At 43.1% G+C, this 20,690-nt stretch overlaps 1 protein-coding gene across 9 annotated transcripts in view; it reads left to right on the forward strand.

Annotated features, from left to right (window-relative positions):
* bmpr1ba (bone morphogenetic protein receptor, type IBa) overlaps nucleotides 1-20,690 on the forward strand; it is a 471,306-nt gene that overhangs the window by 91,487 nt on the left and 359,129 nt on the right. For 6 of the 9 annotated variants that reach the window (XM_068046063.1, XM_068046079.1, XM_068046051.1 and 3 more), the window contains one exon: nucleotides 9,342-9,414. The exons of the other annotated variants lie outside the window; for them this stretch is intronic. The gene's annotated coding sequence lies outside the window, so the exon portion shown is untranslated. The remainder of the gene's footprint in view (nucleotides 1-9,341; nucleotides 9,415-20,690) is intronic. 9 annotated transcript variants of the gene reach the window in all.

The following is a 20,690-nucleotide window of genomic DNA, read 5'->3' on the forward strand; positions in this document are numbered from 1 at the left end:
CTCCAACACAGAAGTCCTTGAAGTGGCCAACATCCCCAGCTTATACACACTACTGAGTCAGCGGCGCTTGAGATGGCTTGGCCATGTGAGCCGCATGGAAGATGGCAGGATCCCCAAAGAAACATTGTACAGCGAGCTCGCCACTGGTATCAGACCCACCGGCCGTCCATGTCTCCGTTATAAAGACGTCTGCAAACGCGACATGAAATCGTGTGACATTGATCACAAGTCGTGGGAGTCAGTTGCCAGCATTCGCCAGAGCTGGCGGGCAGCCATAAAGACAGGGCTAAATTGTGGCGAGTCGAAGAGACTTAGTAGTTGGCAGGAAAAAAGACAGAGGCGCAAGGGGAGAGCCAACTGTGCAACAGCCCCAACAAACAAATTTCTCTGCAGCACCTGTGGAAGAGCCTGTCACTCCAGAATTGGCCTTTATAGCCACTCCAGGCGCTGCTTCACAAACCACTGACCACCTCCAGGCGCGTATCCATTGTCTCTCGAGATAAGGAGGCCCAAAAGAATATTCAGGTTTTACCATCCGAGACTGGGAGCCCTGAGCAGCGGCAAGTGAGGGAGGGAAATAGAGAGAAAATAAAAGTACTTTTGTATGCTTTCTAGGTTCAGTCTGTCTTTTATATATATTTATATCTATATATATATATATATTGAGCTATTGTTACAGATATAGAGAGATGGCGATGGAGATAGGGATAGATATAGCGAGAGATATTGAGAGAGTGATAGTGAGAAAGAGAACTATGAGAGACAGAGGTATATATAAATTACAGAATTTGAACCTCAGTTCAGACTGTGAAATGTCTCTGGGAAGTATTAAGAGGGTGAGACCACTTTCATGTCACTGCAGTTCTCTGCTGGTCATGGGAATTTGGTCTAATCTTGTGGGTTCTATTGGAGCCTTAAATCAAATGTGTTCATCTTGTTGAAGGTTAACTTCGACCAATTGTTCCAGATTTTTTTTTATTAGCACGTGATATTAAAAACTGTTTAATGCTCTTTGCATAGTGAATATTTCCTGGGTGTGCTATGTGTGGTGAAATCACAACTATCTAGATAGCTTACTAAAAACCTTGGACTAAAGATTCATCTTTCTTGTTTTTTGGGTGCAGGGACTGCGGTTCGCCAACTCCCCATGCCAGTTCTGTTGGAGATTGTAAACCGGGTGCTCCAAATTCATTTGTCCGATTGTAGTGTGGGGCTGAGCAGGTTCCTCGCTGCTGACTTACTCTGCACTACTGCTGACTGCCTCTGTGTTCAGCAGGGGATTGAGCAGCCTTATGCTTGCGGATTGTCCTGATGAGTGCAAGACGAAAAGCTTCGACAACATGTCTCTATTTTCAGCAATACTCAAATTGGTCTAGTCTCAATTGCCATTTGTGGAAGATAGTTCCAAACTTCGATCACCCTTTGTGTGTAGAAGTGTTTCCTAATGGTGGCATTAGAGATCCACTAATGTTCTCTATAAATGTGTTGTTAACCGTGGCGCGGAGTCAACTCCCCCTTGTCCACAGCTACAGTTACTGGCTTAGTACAAAGAGGGGGAACTCAGTCCTTTCTTTAACTATCAATTTACTTTATTCACGTTGTTGTACAATGTAAAAATAAGGCTAATACACTTAGTTAGACAAAAACCTACAACTCCCCTGAGTTATACAGTTAATAAAACTAGCTAGAATTCAACACCCACTAGGTTCCTCTGTCCTTTCCCTGTCCTAGTCACAGAATACAAAGGATATTACCCGAAAAAGGGAGAGTTAATGCTGGCCAGGCGTTCCATTCTCTCTCTCTCTTCTACGTCGTCGCCGTGTCGCTCACGCAGGGTCTTCCGCTTCCACGATGGTTGATCTCCAGAGTTTTCGCTGGCTCTATGCCCAAAAAGCTCTATTCTTATCCTGTTGTTTATCTCTCCAAATAGGAGCTGTGTCTTTCCGGTTGGTTTAAGCTTGATCACCTCATTCACAGCTTCTCTTAATTGGCCCAGGCCCAAAGACCCCGCTATCACACCGTGTCCAAATAAGGCCCTTTTCCTGTGTCCTGTTCTTTGTCTTGTCCCATAAAGTAATTAGTTCAAACTGCTTTTTACCAGCACAGGCCAGTGTCCGAGCTCCAGGTTACTGCAGGTCAAACAATTCCAGCAGTTTGTAACTGATTCTGTGTTTCTTGCAGCCCCTGGCCAACAGTGTTTATGATTCTGCTATACATAATTTCACCTTCGTGCTTCTGTAGAAGAGTTTCACTCCCCAGGAGTGCAAAGTCCGTGAGATTGTAGGAAATGCATACCCACAGTGCTACTGTGTGCTCCCTGGCACACAAAGCTTGTTTTTGGGAATGCCACATGAGAACATATCCTCCCATCTTCCGTCAGGAGCACTGTGGCTCTGCCTATTTGCACTTTTACAAATGGCATAATCCAGCTTACACACTTTCTTCTACTACAACTCATGAAAACATTTCTAAAATTTCTTTACCATAAAGTAACATCTAGGTTGACCTGTTGCTGTTTGAAGTAGGGTTACCAATCCAAATTTGAATGGGGTTGGAAGATTAGGAGAGAAGGTCTAGTCATGGCTTGAGTTTTGATTTTTATCATTGTTGCTGATGGTGATTCATTGAAAATCTTTACGTTTTGATTGCCAGCTAGCTCTGCATCCCTCCCCCTCTCGCGTACATGGTGGTTCCTTGATGGTTTATGGTTGGTGCTGGTCACTCTCTGCCAACAGGTGTAACTGGCCCATTATTATATGAACATTGTTGACCAGCTATTCAAACTGATGGGTCATCACGACCAAATCTGTCACTGGTCCTCTTTCAGTGCTTACACATGCACGCAGTTCCAGCATAGATTAATGATAGGAAACGTAGCAACATAGAAACTGGAAAAGGCCATTCAGCCCTTTCAGCCTGTTCTGTCATTCCATTAGATCATGGCTGATCTGTATGTTAACTCCATATACCTGGCTTGTTTTTGTAACCTTTAATACCCTTGCTAACAAAAGTCTATCAATCTCAATTTTGAAATGTTCACTCGACCCCCAGCCTCAGCAGCTTTTTGGAGGGGAGAATTCCAGATTTCCATTCACCTTTGTGTGAAGAAGTGCTTCCTGACATCATGCCTGAACAAAGGTTATGCCCCTTTGTTCTGCACTCCCCCACCAGAGGAAATTTCTGGTGATAGTTTCTAGATAGTTTCTATCTACCTGATAATTTCCTTTAATCATCTTTAACACTTCAGTTAGGTCACCTTTTAGTCTTCTGTATTCCAGGGAATACAATCTTGGTCTATGCAACCCGTCTTCATAATTTAACCCTTTTAGCTCCGATAGCATTCTGGCAAATCTGCACTGCACCCACTCCAAGGCCAGTATATCTTACCCGAAGTGCAGTGCCCAGAATTAAACACAGTACTCCACATTGAGTCTAATCATATATACCTGTAAGAGATTATCTGTTCATTTATCACATTGCTGTGGATCTCAGCCAGCAGATGGGTAGCAAGAGCCCTAGCAATTTTTCACCTCCCTGATCCAAAGTATTGAGACCAACTGTAATGTCTGTAGCAGTATCCTGGCTCAGATCTGCTCATCTGACTCAAGCCTGGGACCTTCAATTTGCCAATTGCAAGGTGCTACAAACAGCAATGGGATAATGAATAGATAATTTGCTATAGCAATGTTGGTTGAGGGATAAGTTTTGGCCAGAACACCAGAAGAATTATCCTGTTCTTCTTTGAATAGTGCCATGCGACCTTCTATAACTGCCACCGAGGGTAGACAGTGTCTTGGGTTATTGCCTCGTCTGAAAGATGGCACCTCCAACAGTGCAGCACTCCATCAGTATTTCACTGAGGGAGCCTAGATTTTGTCAAGTCACCGGAGTGGTGCTTAAACCCACAACCTTCGGACTCGAAGGCAAGTGTTACCAACAGAGCCACAGCTGAAACACATTCAGCTAGTCAAGCTCAGAACCCACAGTCTTATGGTATTCTCATATTCACCTTGAAACTCTGCTGTTCTGTCAGGTTTTGAGTGGTGCTTTTTTTTTGCTGGTGGGTTAGAAGGTTCCAAATTGAAAGGCAGATCTGAATGTCCATCTCTTGTTCCAACAGTTGAAACTGCCAATAGTCACTCCCTACCACAGTAATGAGAGAAACAGAAAAATATCTGTGACCAGGGAGGATTCAGGGTGGGTGTGGGAAATTTCTCAGCTTGATACTTCTAGGTTGACGTCGCTCCTGCAGCTTTTTTGGTCGGGGTGTGTTGGGGAGGAGTGAGGGGGGAGGAGGGGGTGTGTTTTGGGGGCCTTAACCTTTGCCTTAGTTCTAAACGGGAACTTAAAAAAGGGTTAAATTTTCACAGAGGAAGCTGTGCATGTGCCGACATGTACCAACGCCAATGTAAAGTCACCAGTTTGACTTTATCAGCACCCACCCACCTGGTTTCTCCAAGTTCTTGATGATTTTGGCAGGAGCTGGAAACCAAACCATCGGATTTTGTTGATCCAGCTGCCATTTCCACTATAAACAAAGCATTGGTTACCATCACAGCCATTAGTAATATTGACCACCATAACTCAGATGTTAAATTCAGGCCCTGTTGAGAGTTTAAAAATAATTTCCACTGAATTTTGGCCTTTCAGTATAGAACAAGAGTGCGGGAATACTCATCCCAGTTCCATTCCTGTAGGGAATGGGGGCGGGGGAAGGGGTAGGGGAGGGGGCTTTTAACTGCTGGTGGATTATGGTGGTTTTGGTTAGTTTACTGCCAGCTGTGGCTGCTCCCTACCTCTGGAAAATCCGGCAGTACTTGGTTGTTCGGGAGCACACGCCTAAGTATGGAGAACGATGTTTCAATGGCAGGGGGACAGAGTGGGTGTGTCGTGCAGCAGAGAAGCAGGGTGTCAGGAGCAGTGGAGGTCTAACTGTTTCTTGTGGGAACACTTCTGTTCCTCTTGGCACTACAAAGGATGTAATGAAGATACCCGGAGGCCCTCCGTAGCTTCCCAGTCCTCTGCATGTGGGCCCTTATCTCCGGTGACAACAGGCTGTTGGGGACCAATAATGTCATTAGTTAGCACAGGCAAATCAGAACCCGACTTTTCCACTAGCACCCATTGACTGGCAGGATCTGGGTGAAATTCTAATGGGTAAGTAACCTTGGCCCTTTTAATTGGCCACCTTTTTTTATTCTTTCATGGGATGTGGGAATCACTGGTGAGGCCAGCATATGTTGCCCATCCTTAATTGCTCTTGACAGCTGAGTAAGCGGCTAGCCCATTTCAGAATCAACCACATTGCTGCAGGTCTGGAGTCACATGTAGGCCACACCAGGTAAGGACAGTAGGTTTCCTTCCCTCAAGAACATTAGTGAACCAGGTGGGTTTTTACAACAATTGCTGATAGCTTCATGGCACCATTACTGAGACTAGCTTCCAATCCCAATGGTGAGATTTGAACCCATGTCCCCAGGGCATTAGCCTGGGGCTCTGGATTACTAGTTCAGATTACCACTCCACCACTGTCTTACCTGCCTGATTTGTGTTGAACAAAGCGGGCTTAAAAATTAACCCCCCCCCCCCCCCCCTCCCCCAGCGTTGTGTAACTTCATGTTCTCTGTGACCCCCTCCGCCCATCTCTACAATGGTCAAGCTATGAGCAGTTATTAGCGTTAAAAAATAAGTATGCTGCAAATAGTAAGAAACGCTTGACAATTAGTTTAGAGCAGATGCTTGGTGCAAAGGAAAGAACTTGCATTTATAGAGTGCCTTTCATGACCTCAGGTCCCAAAGTGCTTTATGTCCAGTTTATACTTTTTGAAGTATAATCACTGTTGTAATATAGGAAAGGCAGCAGCAAATTGGTGCACAGCAAGATCCCAAGAAATTAGATAAATAACCAGATAATCTGTTGTAGTGATTTTGGTTAAGGGATAAATATTGGCCAGGACACTGGGGAGAGCCTTGGTTTAACATCTCATTCTAAAGACAGCGCCTCCAGACAGTGTAGCATTCTCTCAGTACTGCAGTGGGGATGTCAGCCTAGATTCTTGCATTCAGGACTCTAGAGTGGTAACTTGTACCCACAACCATTTGACTTAGAGGTAAGTGCACTACCCACTGAGCTGCGTCTGACATGAGGGCTTTTGGGGAGGTGACTTATCGCTAACAAGTGGGCTGATTTAATAATTCATGAATAGCAGCATTGAGTGGAGTTTTAGTCTCTACAAGGAACAAATCATAGTCTTTACTCAGTGTCTATGATAAGCACTTGAATACTTCCGAGATGTTAATTTGGGAAGGAGCTGTTTAATCTGACTATGGTGCTACTTTCCCCCTGGTGGTGTTATTTTATTATTGCACCATTGAATAGTTTTGACGCCAGACTGGTTATAAATATTACAACCAGATAAATTTGGTTGACATTTTGCCTGTCATATGCTGGAAGAAGGAGACCTTATACTGATTAACAGTTTAAGTGGCCAATTATAGTCATATTTTTATTTCCTATTTTTAAAGTTAAAAATCATGGTTGTTTTCTTAAAATGTGTCATATTTGCTTCGCATTGTTTAATTTTAATGTGGTACAAAGCAGCTGTAAAATGTTTTATAAGAGCAATGAGCTTACTCATGAAGTCAGACAATGTTTCAACACTATATAATTCTAATTGCACAGCGGAGGTTCGATCCTCTTGTACGCAAATGCTTTTTAAGTTGGAGACTAATGGTAAAAACATGCGTCCAAATTATAATAGAATTCATGCAGCACAGAAGGAGGCCATTCAGCCCATTGTTCCTGTGCCAGCTCTTTGAAAGAACTATCCAAAGAGTCCCACTGCCCCCTCTAGCTAGTAATATAAAGACAGATAGTACAGTATAGATATTTAAAAAAGAAAAGAGTTAACAAAGTGAGCATTGGTCCTATAGAAAGTAAGTCTGGGGAATTAATAATGGATAATAAGGAGATGGCAGATGAATTGAATAGATATTTTGCATCAGTCTTCACTACCGAGGATACAAGTAACATCCCAATGCAAGGGAGGGAGGAACTCAGGAAAATTACAATCACCAGGGAAGTGGTACTGAACAAATTGTTGGGGCTGTGGGCTGACAAGTCCCCGGGTCCTGATGGACTTCATCCTAGGGTATTAAAAGAAGTGGCTAGTGAGATAGTTGATGCGTTAGTTTTAATTTTCCAAAATTCCCTAGATTCGGGAAAGGTTCCATTAGATTGGAAAATAACGAATGTAACTCCTTTATGCAAAAAGGGAGGGAGACAGAAAGCAGGAAACTACAGGCCAGTTAGCTTAACATCTGTCTCAGGGAAAACGTTAGAAGCTATTATTAAAGACGTTATAGCAGGGCATTTAGAAAAATTCAAGGTAATCAAGCAGAGTCAACATGTATTTGTGAAAGGGAAATCATGTTTAACCAATTTATTGGAGTTCTTTGATGGAGTTACGTGTGCTGTGGATAAAGGGGAACAGGTGGATGTATTGTACTTAGATTTCCAGAAGGCATTTGATAAGGTGTGACATCAAAGATTATTGCAGAAAATAAAAGCTCGTGGTGTGGGGGGTAACATATTGGCATGGATAGAAGATTGGCTAGCTAACAGGAAACAGAGAGTCGGCATAAATGGGTCATTTTCTGGTTGGCAAGCTGTAATGAGTGGTGTGCCACAGGGATCTGTGCTGGGGTCTCAACTTTTTTTACAATTTATATAAATGACTTAGATGAAGGGACCGAAGGTATGGTTGCTAAGTTTGCTGATGACTCAAAGATAGGTAGGAAAGTAACTTGTGAAGAGGACAAAAGGGGGCTATAAAGGGATATAGATAGGTTAAGTGAGTGGACAAAGACCTGGCAAATGGAGTATAATGTGGGAAAGTGTGAAATTGTCTACTTTGGCAGGAAGAATAAAAAAGAAACATATTATCTGAATGGTGAGAGATGAGCTCTGAGATGCAGAGGGATCCGGGTGTCCTAGTGCATGAATCGCAAAAGGTTAGTATGCAGTTACAGCACGTAATTAGGAAGCTAATAGAATGTTATTGTTTATCGCGAGTGGAATTGAATACAAAAGTAGGGAGGTTATGCTTCAGCTATACACGGCATTGGTGAGACCACACCTGGAGTACTGTGTACCGTACTGGTCTTCTTATTTAAGGAAGGATGTAAATGTGTTGGAGGCAGTACAGAGAAAGTTTACGAGACTGATACCTGGAATGGGCGGGCTATCTTATGAGGAAAGATTGGACAGGCTAGGCTTGTATCCGCTGGAATTTGGAGTAAGAGGCAACTTGATTGAAACATATAAGATCCTGAGGGGTCTTGATGGGGTGGATGTGGAAAGGATGTTTCCCCTTGTGGTAGAATATTGAACTAGGTGTCATTGTTTAAAAATAAGGGGTCGCCCCATTTAAGACAGCGTTGAAGAGAAATTCTTTCTGTTGGAGGATCATGAGCCTTTGGAATTCTCTTCCTCGAAAGGCAGTGGAAGCAGAGTCTTTGAATATTTTTAAGGCAGAGGTAGATAGATTCTTGATAAGAAAGGGGGTGGAAGCTTATCAGGGGTAGGTGGAAATGTGGAATAATCAGTTTAGCCATGAACTTATTAAATGGCGGAGTGGGCTCGAAGGGCTGAGTGGCCTACTCCTGCTCCTAATTCGTAATTACGTATGTTCATACGTTTGCTCTTTCTCCATAGCCCTGCATTTCTTTCCTGCAAATACAAGCAGGCAGTTTAATATGTCTCACTGAAAGTCTATACAGTTAAAAAATGAAGTTTTTTTATTCATTCATGGGATGTGGATGCTGCTGGTTAGGCCAGCATTTAATTGCCTTTGAGAAGGTGGTGGTGAGCTGCCTTGTTGAATCGCTGCAGTCTGTGAGAGGTAGGTACATCCACAGTGCTGTTCGGGAGGGAGTTCCAGGATTTTGAACCAGCGATGATAAATGAATGACGTAAGTAATGTTATTTGTAATCTGTGGCTGCTAATTGATCAGAATCTGATTATTAGCTGACACTTTGAAAAGCAAAATTTTATTGTTCCATGTTTAGCATTAAAAGGTCCAATTAAGAATTGCCCGTGTTCCTCATTTTGACAGCTTTACCGATCACGCATGCAGACTGAGGGTACGCAGCCACACTGGAAAATCTCTTATTTTTAGATGTATTCTGACATTCAACTCTGGTCTGCGGCACTCCATGATAACCTCCCCTCTACCCTCTACCAAACCTATGCTGAACAGCACAGGAACCTTTGTCTTTCTCCGAGCATTTGATAACCTTAGTTTGATGCTTATCTCTCTTGTTTTCTATATTGCAACAGTCACTTCAAAAGTGCACCATTGGCTGCAAAGCGCTTTGGGATGTCTTGCGGTCAAGAAAGGTGCTATAGAAATGTAAGTTCTTTCTTCATTGTTGTTCAGTTTAAACCTCTGTAGTTCTCTGATTAAAATTCAAGCAATACTATATTTATATTGAATGGTGGAACAGGCCCGAAGGGCTGTATGGCCTAGACCTGCTCTTGTGTCTTATATCTTCTCTTCAAGGAGAGCAGTCCCAATTCCCTAAGTTATCCTTATATGCTTTATTCGTTAGTCTCAACCTGGCATCACTGCTCTGCATCTTCTACTTGGCTGCATCTTTCCTGCAGTTAGGTTACCAGAACTACAAACAAGGCACCTAATGTATAGATTGTCAACTCTGATTGGACATAAGCCTGGAGGCATCATCATATGACCTCCTGCTTCCAACTGCCCTACCCCCACAATCCTGCCATGGGTCACCTGACTCGTCCATCCTTCCAGTACCCCACCATCAACGGCCAAGCCGAAAGTGAACAGAGTCCGATCCCTGATTAGATGATTTTTGACTGTCAGTCAAGCAGCCTTTTTCTGGTATAATTAATAAAGAGAGTGTTCAAAGAACTTAAAAAAAAATGTTCTTAGTCCGCTCCCGATGACATTTCCCCTGGGTGTTGCTCAAGTCAGTGTATTGGAGATGAGTCTTTAATTCCTGAAGACTCCAGGGGAATCCTGGAGAGTTGGTAACCCTACTGATAAGGCCTGCCCAACATTCGATATCGCAGCAGAATAACTGCTTAACACTTTGCGTAACCTAACATCCCATTTACTTCTTTGGCAGTAGTCAGATGTTGGCTTGACATCTTGTGGGTAAAGCCCCTGTTCAGATCTTTTTTAAAACCCTCCCCCCCTCAACCCTAGCTTCATCTGTACTTACCTGTAAAGGATACCAAGTTATCTCTTTGTATCACGCACCATATAAATGTAAGTTGCTCTTGGTAGTTTGTAAAGGTCTACTTACAACCTTTGTTAGCATATTAGGCTACAGTATCCCGTTAAATGTGTTCCTAATCCCCACCCTTTGTCTGTGGGCTTGATGGGCAAAGCAAGGTAGAGTGCAGAAGTGGGGAAGAGAGACTGACAATCTCGAGGTACTAATCAAGGCTGCAGTTGTCACTTGAGACTCCAGCTGCCAGGTCATAGGGTAAAAGTCATCCCTTCAAGGAGATTTCAGAACAAACTGATATCTGATCTGTATGTGAACACACGCGATATCATTGATGTCATTTCTGAATGCCCTAAAGGTTTGGAGTGAGCTCTGAAGGACTATTATTTTACCAAAAACAAGATCGAGCCTAAAGATCTAAGAAGGATCAAACCTAGTGTGTAATATATAACATGCACTGCATAAGCCTGCTTCTCACCTGCAAAACTAACGAGTGCTATCCTCCCATAGAACTGTACACTCAGACACTGACATCAAAAGGTTGCAAGTGGGCAATGATTTGCATCATGCAGCATATGTTTGATATTTTTTGGACATGATTAGATCAGGTTCTGACACGTGGAACTCGATATGAGAACTATTCCGCACTTGTGAGTATCACAACTGCTCCCTCCACCGTCAGTCTCTCTTTTAACTGCTGCTGCAAACCTGCCATACTGAGCGGGGGTGGGTAGGGGGTTGTATTTTAGCAATAGTACTATTTTTAGCCAAGTGCACAGAAGTGTAACTTTAAAAGTGGCTTTTTTCCCCCTCACAGGGTCAAAATACATTGAGTCGCTGGGCGAGTCATTTACATTAAGCACTCTGATGTACTAAACAAAGACCAGACAAACCCAATGTACATTATACTTCTGGAGACAGGGGAGAGTCAGCTTGCTTGCTTGAATGTTGAACATTAAGTCGATGCCATGTTTGTAGCAATCCTCGCCAAACCGAGTAAACATAAAATTGAAGTTTAATTATGTTTATTTTTTTTAAAATCGCCTCTTGCACAAGCAAAAACACACAATGGGAAATATTGTAGTTCTTCCATTTGTGAAGAGAAGCTTCAGAATTCATTTCCAAGTTTCTTTGATCTTCTCTCATGAGATGGGATGGGATACCTTTGATGTTCCATGCTGTATTTTTTTAAATTTGGCCTATGCACAGTGATGGAAAACAATATGAAGAAAGGTGCTTTCACCAAGCATGTTAACTGCGACAGAATTTTCAAGTGTATTGTAAAATGTCAATGAGTGAGTTTAAGAAAAGTCTGCAGACTGAAAGGTGTAATGCCATTGTAACCCTACAATTAGTGGCACTGGTTTCACTCTCTGCCCTCAGTTATGTTATTTTCGGCAGTGTTGACACTCTGGATTTACCCTTTCTTCTCCCCATTTCTGGGCAGGGAAACGACTCCCTTGTTGAACAAAAGCAAACTACTCTGGAAATCTGAACTAAAGAGAGAAAATACTGGAAATGGTTGGTTAGGTTAGGCATCTGTGGAGAGAGGAGTGGAGTTAATGTTTCTGATTGCTGAGCTTTGTAGCACTCTCACCTCTGAGGTAGAAAGTTGTGGATTCAAGTCCCACTCTAGTGACATGAGGACTAATGCTAGGCTGACACTCCACTGCAGTATTGAGGGAGTGCTGCACTGTTGGAGGTGCTGCCTTTTGGATGAGACTTTAAACTGTCTGCCTCACAGGTGGACCTAAAGATTCCATGGCACTTTTATCAAAGAAGAGTAGGGGAGTTTCTCCCATGTCCTACCAATTTTTAACCCCCAAGCAACATATCTAAAACAGATTGTCCGGTCATTATCCCATTGATATTTGTGGGAGCTTGCTGTGCATAATTGGTTGCCACATTTCAGAAGTACTTTATTGGCTGTAATGTGCTTGTGGTCAGGAAAGGTGCTGTAGAAATGTAAGTCTTTATTTAATCAGACTGGAAGACATTAAGAAAAGCAGCTTTTAAGCAATGTTGGGATTGCGCCCAGAGTTCCCCAATATGGGTATGAGCTCCCAGATTGCAAAATTGCCCAACAGAGGAGTATAGTTATTTTATTTGACTTTTTATTCCCCTTCATGTTCTCCCACGTAACTCGCTATTCCTTCGGGGACTAGAGACACTGGTTAGCTAATCCGTACACAAACCTTTGCCAGTGTTGCTCTGTATCGGTTTGTCAAAAGATCCACTCCAACTCGTCGCCCCTCCTTGTTGCAAGGGGCCCAGCCTTTGCTCAGCATCGCCACCTGATAGCAAGGCAGAGATCAAGCAATTACACTTGGAGAAATGGGTAACTCGTGTAAGTGGCTGGGTTTTGAATGAGTTAAAATCTGCCCATAGTGCAATGCACAGGGGCCATAAATTTAAGATTGTCCACGGAAGAATTCAGGAGAAATTTTTTTACGTAGAGAATGGTGGGATAATGGAACTCGCTACCACCTGGAGTAGTTGAGGTGTCGATACATTTAATGGGAAGCTGGATTAACACATGTGGGCGAAAGGAATAGAAGGATATACAGATCGGGTTAGATGAAGTAGGATGGGAGGAGGCTCGTGTGGAGCATAAACACTAGCAAGGACCAGTTGGGCCAAATAGCCTGTTTCTGTGCTGTAAAATTCAAAGTAATGGGCTTTCCTGAAAATTTGTCATAATGATTACTTCAAGAAAAGTAAAGACTAGAAGCGACTGATGTTATTGAATGAAGTTTTTCCATCATATGATGAATTGCATTTGTTAGCCTTAAAAGGTGTTGATCATCTGACTAGATGAAGTGAGCCAAGAGAACTTGTTTTGTGGTGAGTCACAGGACTGTATTGTGCTTATTAGTTAAATGTAGGCTGTGCTCAGGATATCACAGAAGGATTAATTGTGTGAGCACTTTCCTAAGTACTACTGTCTGCATCTATAAAACAGCAATATGAGAAGTAAAATGCACGCTTGCACCATAACCAATACTACGACCCTGTGTTATTCCTGATGTCTCATCGGGCCAGACAACAATAAAACAGTTTCGTAAGTTGGCAGGGCTGCCTGTCGCTGAAGCCATGTGGTTTTCTGGAGTAGTTGTCTTTCCAGTAAAGCCAGTATGGAAAAATACCTGCCGCGATTAAAGACAACCTGGAGATGGCTTTCCCCCACCTTCATATGGTAAATAGATAGATGCTAAATACTCTTTATCAGCATGCCTCTAATTGGCCCAAGTTTTTTGTGACTGCCGTTGCTAGTTTATTAAGTTGGGGGTGATCAACTTGTAATATCACTTATTTTCCCCTTGAAAGCTCCTCTAATTTAACACAGCGGGTTGGATCACATGTTAAGTGTTAAAGACACAACCCCCATCACCCCACTCTGGTGACTTGTATTACTTCTCTCTCTGTCTCTGAAGCTGTGGGCCTGATTGGAATGCAGTGAACTGGCAGCTGGAAAAATCCGCATTTTCTTGGCTGACGATGAACATGTGGAACTGTGACTGGCTGCTGCTGCTGCTGCTGCTGCTGCGTTCCTGTCCGAGCACAGCTTGGATTCGAGCTCCTTGCTAGATGTCTGAGGAAACCTGAGAAGAAGCCAGTGCCTGTTTGAATTATTGTGACGAACAGATGGTTACTGTTTGAAATGCTGTGCTAAGTTTTTCTTCCCCCCCCACCCCCACCCAAACAATCTGCTTCTCCGGTGTAGTTAATCGAGATTTCAGAATGCATAACTCTGTAGAAAGGCTTGTAAAGGGAATGAGAAAGCAATAGGAAACCCAGTGAAGCATCTTAATCACAAACATATGGATTGCTTCTCCTTGGGAGAGAAGGGGTGGTGGGGATGGAATGATGGACAGTGCCATAGAAATGTGTCTTAGCTAACTTGTACTTTAGTTGGTTGGTTTTGTTTGTCTTGGTACCTTTTTACAAAATGTGCTTTGCCTTGTGTTGGTTGCCCTGAAATGAGTAAGATTGATCATCTCAAAGTCTCCACTGTGGCTGTTTATTCCCCAAATGACCACTTCTGATTTCCCAGTGTGCTGACCCACTTTATTTAAAAAAAAGGACTTGCATCTCTGCAACACCTTTCATGACCCAAGGACACCCCAAAGCGCTTTACAGAAGTACCTTTTGAATTGTAGTTATTGTTGTAATGTAGGAAATGCAGCAGCCAATTTGCTCACAGCAAGCTCCCACAAACAACAAAGTGATAATGATTGGATAGTCTTGATTTTTTTATTTAAGGGATGTTGATTGAGGGTTAAATATTGGCCAGGATGCCAAGGATAACTCCCCTGAAGTGAGATCTTTTACTTCTGCCTGAGTTTGCCGTGTGCAAATTAGCTGGCACGTTTCCTACATTGCAACAGTGACTACACTTCAAAGGTGTATGTTCCTCTGCATCTTCCTGCAATGCTGTTTTGCATGTCCTTCAACATGGTAACATACTGAAGACCTAAGAAAATAAGGTGTTTGGCGACAAAGTTTTATTAAATATATTTTTGAAAACCGTTTTACTTGGTGACCTAGCTTGGGATGGTGGCTGTTTTTTGATATAGTTTCCTACATTGCAATAGTGACTACACTTCCAAAGTACTTTGGCTGTAAAGCACTCTGGGATGCTCTGAGGTTGTCAAAGTTGCTATATAAATGCAAGTTCTTTTTAGTAGGCATCTGGTTCATGCAGTCCTTTGGTGGAATATGAATCCAAAAATATTTCAAATAGTTATTTTACTCTCCGACAGTCTTGTCCAATCCTTGGTTATCTCAAGAAAGAGCGTAGGCCATTTAGCCCTTTGAGTCCGGTCGCCATTCAATCTGGTCATAGATGATCTGTAGTTCTTGTGGTGACTGCTGCTTTGAGCCTGTTGATGGCTTGAGCATTGACAGTGGATGTATTGTTGGTTTGTTTATTTTCAATTGTAAGCATTTCGGAGGAAATGCTTATATATCATCCGGTGGTCACTGTTGAACTGAACCGTGGATAAGATTGACCCCCTGCACAACAACAATTTGCATTTATATAGCGCCTTTAATGCAGTAAAACATTTCAAGGTGCATCACAGGAACGTTTATCAAACAGAAATTGGCACCAAGCCACATAAGGAAATATTAGGGCAGGTGATGAAAAATTGGTCAGGTAGGTTTTAAGGAGTGTCTTAAAGGAGGAGAGAGAGGTAGAGAGGGTTAGGGAGTGAATTCCAGAGTTTAGGGCCCAGGCAGCTGAAAGTATGGCCACCAATGGTGGAGCAATTAAAATTAGAGATGCACAAAGGACCAGAGTAGGAGGAACACAGAGATTGCGAGGGTTGTAGAAGGTTACATAGATAGGGAAGGACAAGGCCAAGGAAGGATTTGAAAACACGGGTGAGAATTTTAAAATTACTCTAGCTCCCAGTCCTACCCCTTTACCTCAAAGACTGCTCAGCCCAACTGTGCACAACCTCAGTAACCTGTCCGAACTCGAGTTGAGCTTCAAACTCCACAACCAGTCCATCACCCAGAATGGCTGATTCCATTTCTGTAACACTGCTTGTCCCAACTCTCCCCTCACCACTGAAACTCATCACTGCGCATCTGTTGCCTTCAGACTTGTGTTTGCCAACCTCACGGATCTCCTGAACTCCATCATACACAGATTCCAACTCAACCATTATTCTCTGCCTACATTCTAGCCCCAAGATTCCTGCCCAGCTGTAATCACTGCCCTGGCTGACCACAATTAGCTGATCTCAGGCAATAAAATTCAAATTTGTCATACACCCCTGTCTTACCCTATACTCCCATCACCTAAATCCCATCACCTTGTTATGTCTCTCCACACCTTCAAAGTCCTTAAAACCTCCCTCTTCCAAGCTGCCTTTTCTCATGTGCTTTAGCTCCCCTCCAACTGCCGCTCAAGCCCAGTCACCACCAGGGAAGCACAATGGGACATTTAGCCACGTTAATGGGCCTATATAAATTCAAATTGTTGTTTCAAGTTGTGGTTCTCTGGAAGTCTACAGAGATCTGTGCACAGATCTGCATGGCAGGAATCCCTTCATTCCTAACTGCTGTAAGGTAGGAGTTTTCCAACTCTGATCGGACATAGTCATGGAGATTTTATCACATGACTGCATGCCTCCAACTGCCCCTCCCCCAGTCTCCCACTATTGGTCGCTTGACACACCCATCCTCTTTGCACACCAATTGGAAAACAAACAGACTCTTTGTTATCTGATTGGATAATTTGTAACTGTCTGTCAAAAAGCCCTATCCCCCATTTCCAATATTTTTATAACTAATAAACAAAAGTGTTCAAAGAAAATAAAAAAAAACACATTATTGTTTTAATAGCTGTATGATTTTTCTCCTAGTTTACTCACAGCAGTGTCCTGGAGATTAGTCTATGATTCCTGGCGACTCCACATTAATCTTGCGTTGACTGTGTTATTGATCAATAAAGTTCTCCCATCTTGTGATGAACTGCATCCATTAGTGTTAAACAGTATCAATCAGTTGACTAGGTGAATGAGTATTGAGGACATGTTTTGAGGTGAGTCACAGGGCTGTTGACTCTCGCTATTTGGAAAGGTTGGGCTACTGGAAATTGATCTTTTCTGTTTGGTTCCCAATTTTTGGAGTACTTTCATAAAGGTGCAGTGAAATGGCATTATAGGACAATGATAATTTATAGGCTAGATATTTCTGTTGGTTGCTGCCTTTGTGGTGATTTGCCAGTGCTCAGTAATGTACAGCTAATGTTCATGGAGCCCAGATTGTATGGGTCAACTCCAGAGTATGTTCTTATCATATTTTATATACAGTACAATTCATATGATTACCATACAAAAGAAAAGCAACAGATCCTTAAGTTTCTTCAGCTGTCATCTGCCATGAAGCTATGGAACTTAAAATAGCACCTTTAATATCTGTTAATTACAAAAATGTATTGTGGTATAATTCCCCCACAATTGATTGAATCAAATATTCTTATGATACAGGCACACCTGGATGACTGGGGACTAGTGGATTTAAGAGTCTGCTATACATTTCTGTATGATGGCCTCCATGTAAGATTGGACGAGGTTCCTCCCTTAAGTGTTTCAATGAAACTGTTGTAGAAACTTGGGCAAGAATTTTACCAACCCTTTGATGACTAGCTGGGATGCAGGAAGGCTGGCAAAATGTCTTGGGAGGGCGTTAGAGACTGTGCCTGATGTCCTCCTGCTACCATACCATTTGGCTGGCGATGGGGAAGCTGAGAGATGTGCTGCCCGCTGGGAGTCCAATTGACATGCTTAAGTAGCTAATCGGCCTCTTCCCACCTGTGTGGGCATTTTGCCTATGGCGGGGTGTCCGTTGCTGGGTGGCGAGGCCATCCAGCTCAACTTGACAGCCTCCCAGTGATCTCCGGGAGGGGGAGAGGGGGGGGGGGGGGTGGTGGGGAGGTGGGGGGGGGGGGGGGTACGCCCTCTTTTTTAGGTACTCCATGGCCCACGTAGTTGCCCCCCAGCGACATTGGTCTCACTGTGGTAACGGCACCGCCTGCCCTCAATGACACCCACCACCCCCGCCTCCAAATCACTGGGAGCTGCCTGACTGGCCCCAGCATCCCCAGACCCCATTGCCTGTCCTCGAGCGCGTATGGCCATCCTCATCCTGTAGGGCCAGGCTTAGCAATGGCCACCACTAGCGTTGGTGCTGCTGAGGCTGTTGTGCTGTCAGCCCTCTGATTGGACCGGCAGCTCTTGGGGGCGGGCTGCCGACCCTAATAGCCATTGCTGGGAAAATGCCTCCCCAGGGCTCGCCTCCGTTTTCGGCCCCAGCAGCAGGAATACAGCTGCCATCATAAAATTGAGCCCCCGATTGAATCTGAAATCAGAATTTTTGATTTTTGCGTAAATATCAAATGACAAACAATCTTTCTTAGCAGTCTTCTGAGGGAAAGATACTGTGCCTGAATGTCAGTGGAAGGGTTGATCAACTTGCCATTTGGTTCAGGTTTGGCATGTTGATCCAGCCTTCCACTTACACCCAGACACAGTATCTTTCCCTCAGAAGACTGTTTGCCAATTGGTTTAGGTTGCCAGCTTTTCTAGGGTGCACAAGCATAAAGTGACAACTCAGCATAGTGTTGAACCTTACAGTGACAAATTCGCCCTCCAACGTAAAATGATCATCAGAAGACCATGAAAAAAAAGATAATTTCAGTTGAACAAGATTTTAGTCATATCGCCAAAGGGAAGGTTGGAGAAGAGAAAATTAATCATTATTCAACTGGTCTACAATAAGCATAATTTGAAAAATATATGTGAGTTGGGGTTGCCAATTCTGATTGGTTGTATTCCAGGAGGTTTCATCAGATGCCCTCTAACCATCCCCTGTTTTCAGGTGCCGTGTTTTGGATGAGATGTCAAACTGAGGCCCTTCTGAGCTCTCAAGTGGCTGTAAAAGATCCCAAGGCACTATTTTGAACAAAATCGGGGTAGTCTGGGGCCAATATTAATCCCTCAAGCATCACCTAAACATATTATCCCGTTGCTGTTTGTGGGAGCTTGCTGTGCCCAATTTGGTTGTAAAGTGCTTTGGAACGACCTGAGATCATGAAATATGCTATAAAAATCCAAGTCTTTTTCTTGATTTTAAAATTACCATAATCATAATAAGCAATTATGTAGTAATAATATTACCCTGCAACATTTTAATGACCTAATATAAGAATTATATGGCTAAAATTTCAGCTCATCTTCTTCATACAGTATATTCTTCAATTCCCTCTGTATAACTGGAATGCTAGTCGCAATCGCATTTCCCTGCAACAACCAGATACATGCTAGACTTCTGTGGCTACCTGAATCTAACAACCTTTTTATTTTTGGCAGTGGTATTGATTCAATTTCATCAACTTTGCTGATGTTGTATTCATGAGCTCAATTTTCTTTCTTGTTTCGCTAACCAGTCCACTTAAGACGGAGCATTTTAGTCATAAACTTTGAGCTTCCCAAGGGGCAGTGAGAGTATTTCTATATCCAGAATCCATTAATACATTTCAGAGATATTGACACAGATTGCATCTAGCCATTCTGCTTTCTGCTGGGACTGAGGATCTTCTATTAATGTAACCACACAGTATTTTATCTGTAGAAATCGGACTTGATGCTTTTAAAGTACAACACAAATTTTATGTATTTTAATGTCTTCCATTTATTGAAACTGATTTTCCTTCAGCTGAGCAAGAAAGATGGGACCTTTGAGCTTTGGACTGTTCCCAGTTTCGGGAAACCAGAGAGTTGCCGATAATGCTTTACTCCATAACAGGGGATGTGCGTTTGGAACCTAGGCAACAAAGGATTGACCTGGGCCATGGTTCTCCCCTCAATGCAATTTTGAGACAGAGTATTCCATCTGACAGACTTTCCACATAACTGATGTGATGCCACCATTTGAAAGCAGAGATCGAAGATGATTCAACTCATAGCTGTATGGATGGAGAGTCCAGTCTTGTGTCAATCGAAATGGTGCAGATTTGTGATGCTGCAGTGGATATTTGCGGGGTCCAAATGTTGCTTAACGTTTTTTGTCAATGGGTGGTGGGGCCTCTGGGCTGGATTTTATAAGCTCGCTGCCACTTTTGCCTCTGATTCAAAAGGACATGGATTCAAATCCCCCTCCAGCGACTTGAGTACAAAAATCAAGGATGGCTCTGCCAGTGCATTACTGAGGGATTGCTGCACTGATGGAGGTGCCATCTTTTGGATGAGACATTAAACTGAGGGTCCCATCTGCCACTCAGGTGTACATACCATCGCATTATTTCGAAGTAGAGTAGGGGTATTATCCCTGGTGTCCTGACCAATATTTATCCCTCAGCCAACATCACTAAAACAGATTATCTGGTCGTTATCACATTGCTGTTTGTGGGAGCTTGCTGTGCGCAGATTGTCTGCTGCATTTCCTACATTACAACTGTGACTACACTTCAAAAGTACTTCATTGGCTGTAAAGCACTTTGGGATGTCCTGAGGCCATGTAAGGTGCTATATAAATGCAAATCTTTCCTTTTTCTTTTATTTGGATGTCGGCGCACTTTTGGTAGCAAGTGAAGGGGGCAATTGGGCGTGGGATACTGGTACTCGAAATTCATCCCCCAAACACTCATTTGACGCCCAGAAAATCTGGTGTGATGCAGGACAGCTTATCACCACCTGACCCCCAAGCAACTATGCTCTCCTCTGTTTGTCTCCAGAGATGTGCCAGTATGTTGACTAGATCAGATGCAAACTGCGTAAAGAGGAAAGTCATGCCTCTAAGCACTTGTTTCTGCAGGAGATCAGCTGTAGAGCAACGCCTGGCAGCTACAAAGGAGGAGATGGCATAAAACAAACTGCCAGTTATATTTTAGTTACTGCGAGTATGGCAAGATAGA

The sequence above is a fragment of the Heterodontus francisci genome, chromosome 1 (genome assembly GCF_036365525.1).
Source record: "Heterodontus francisci isolate sHetFra1 chromosome 1, sHetFra1.hap1, whole genome shotgun sequence".
NCBI classification, from domain to species: Eukaryota; Metazoa; Chordata; class Chondrichthyes; order Heterodontiformes; family Heterodontidae; genus Heterodontus; species Heterodontus francisci.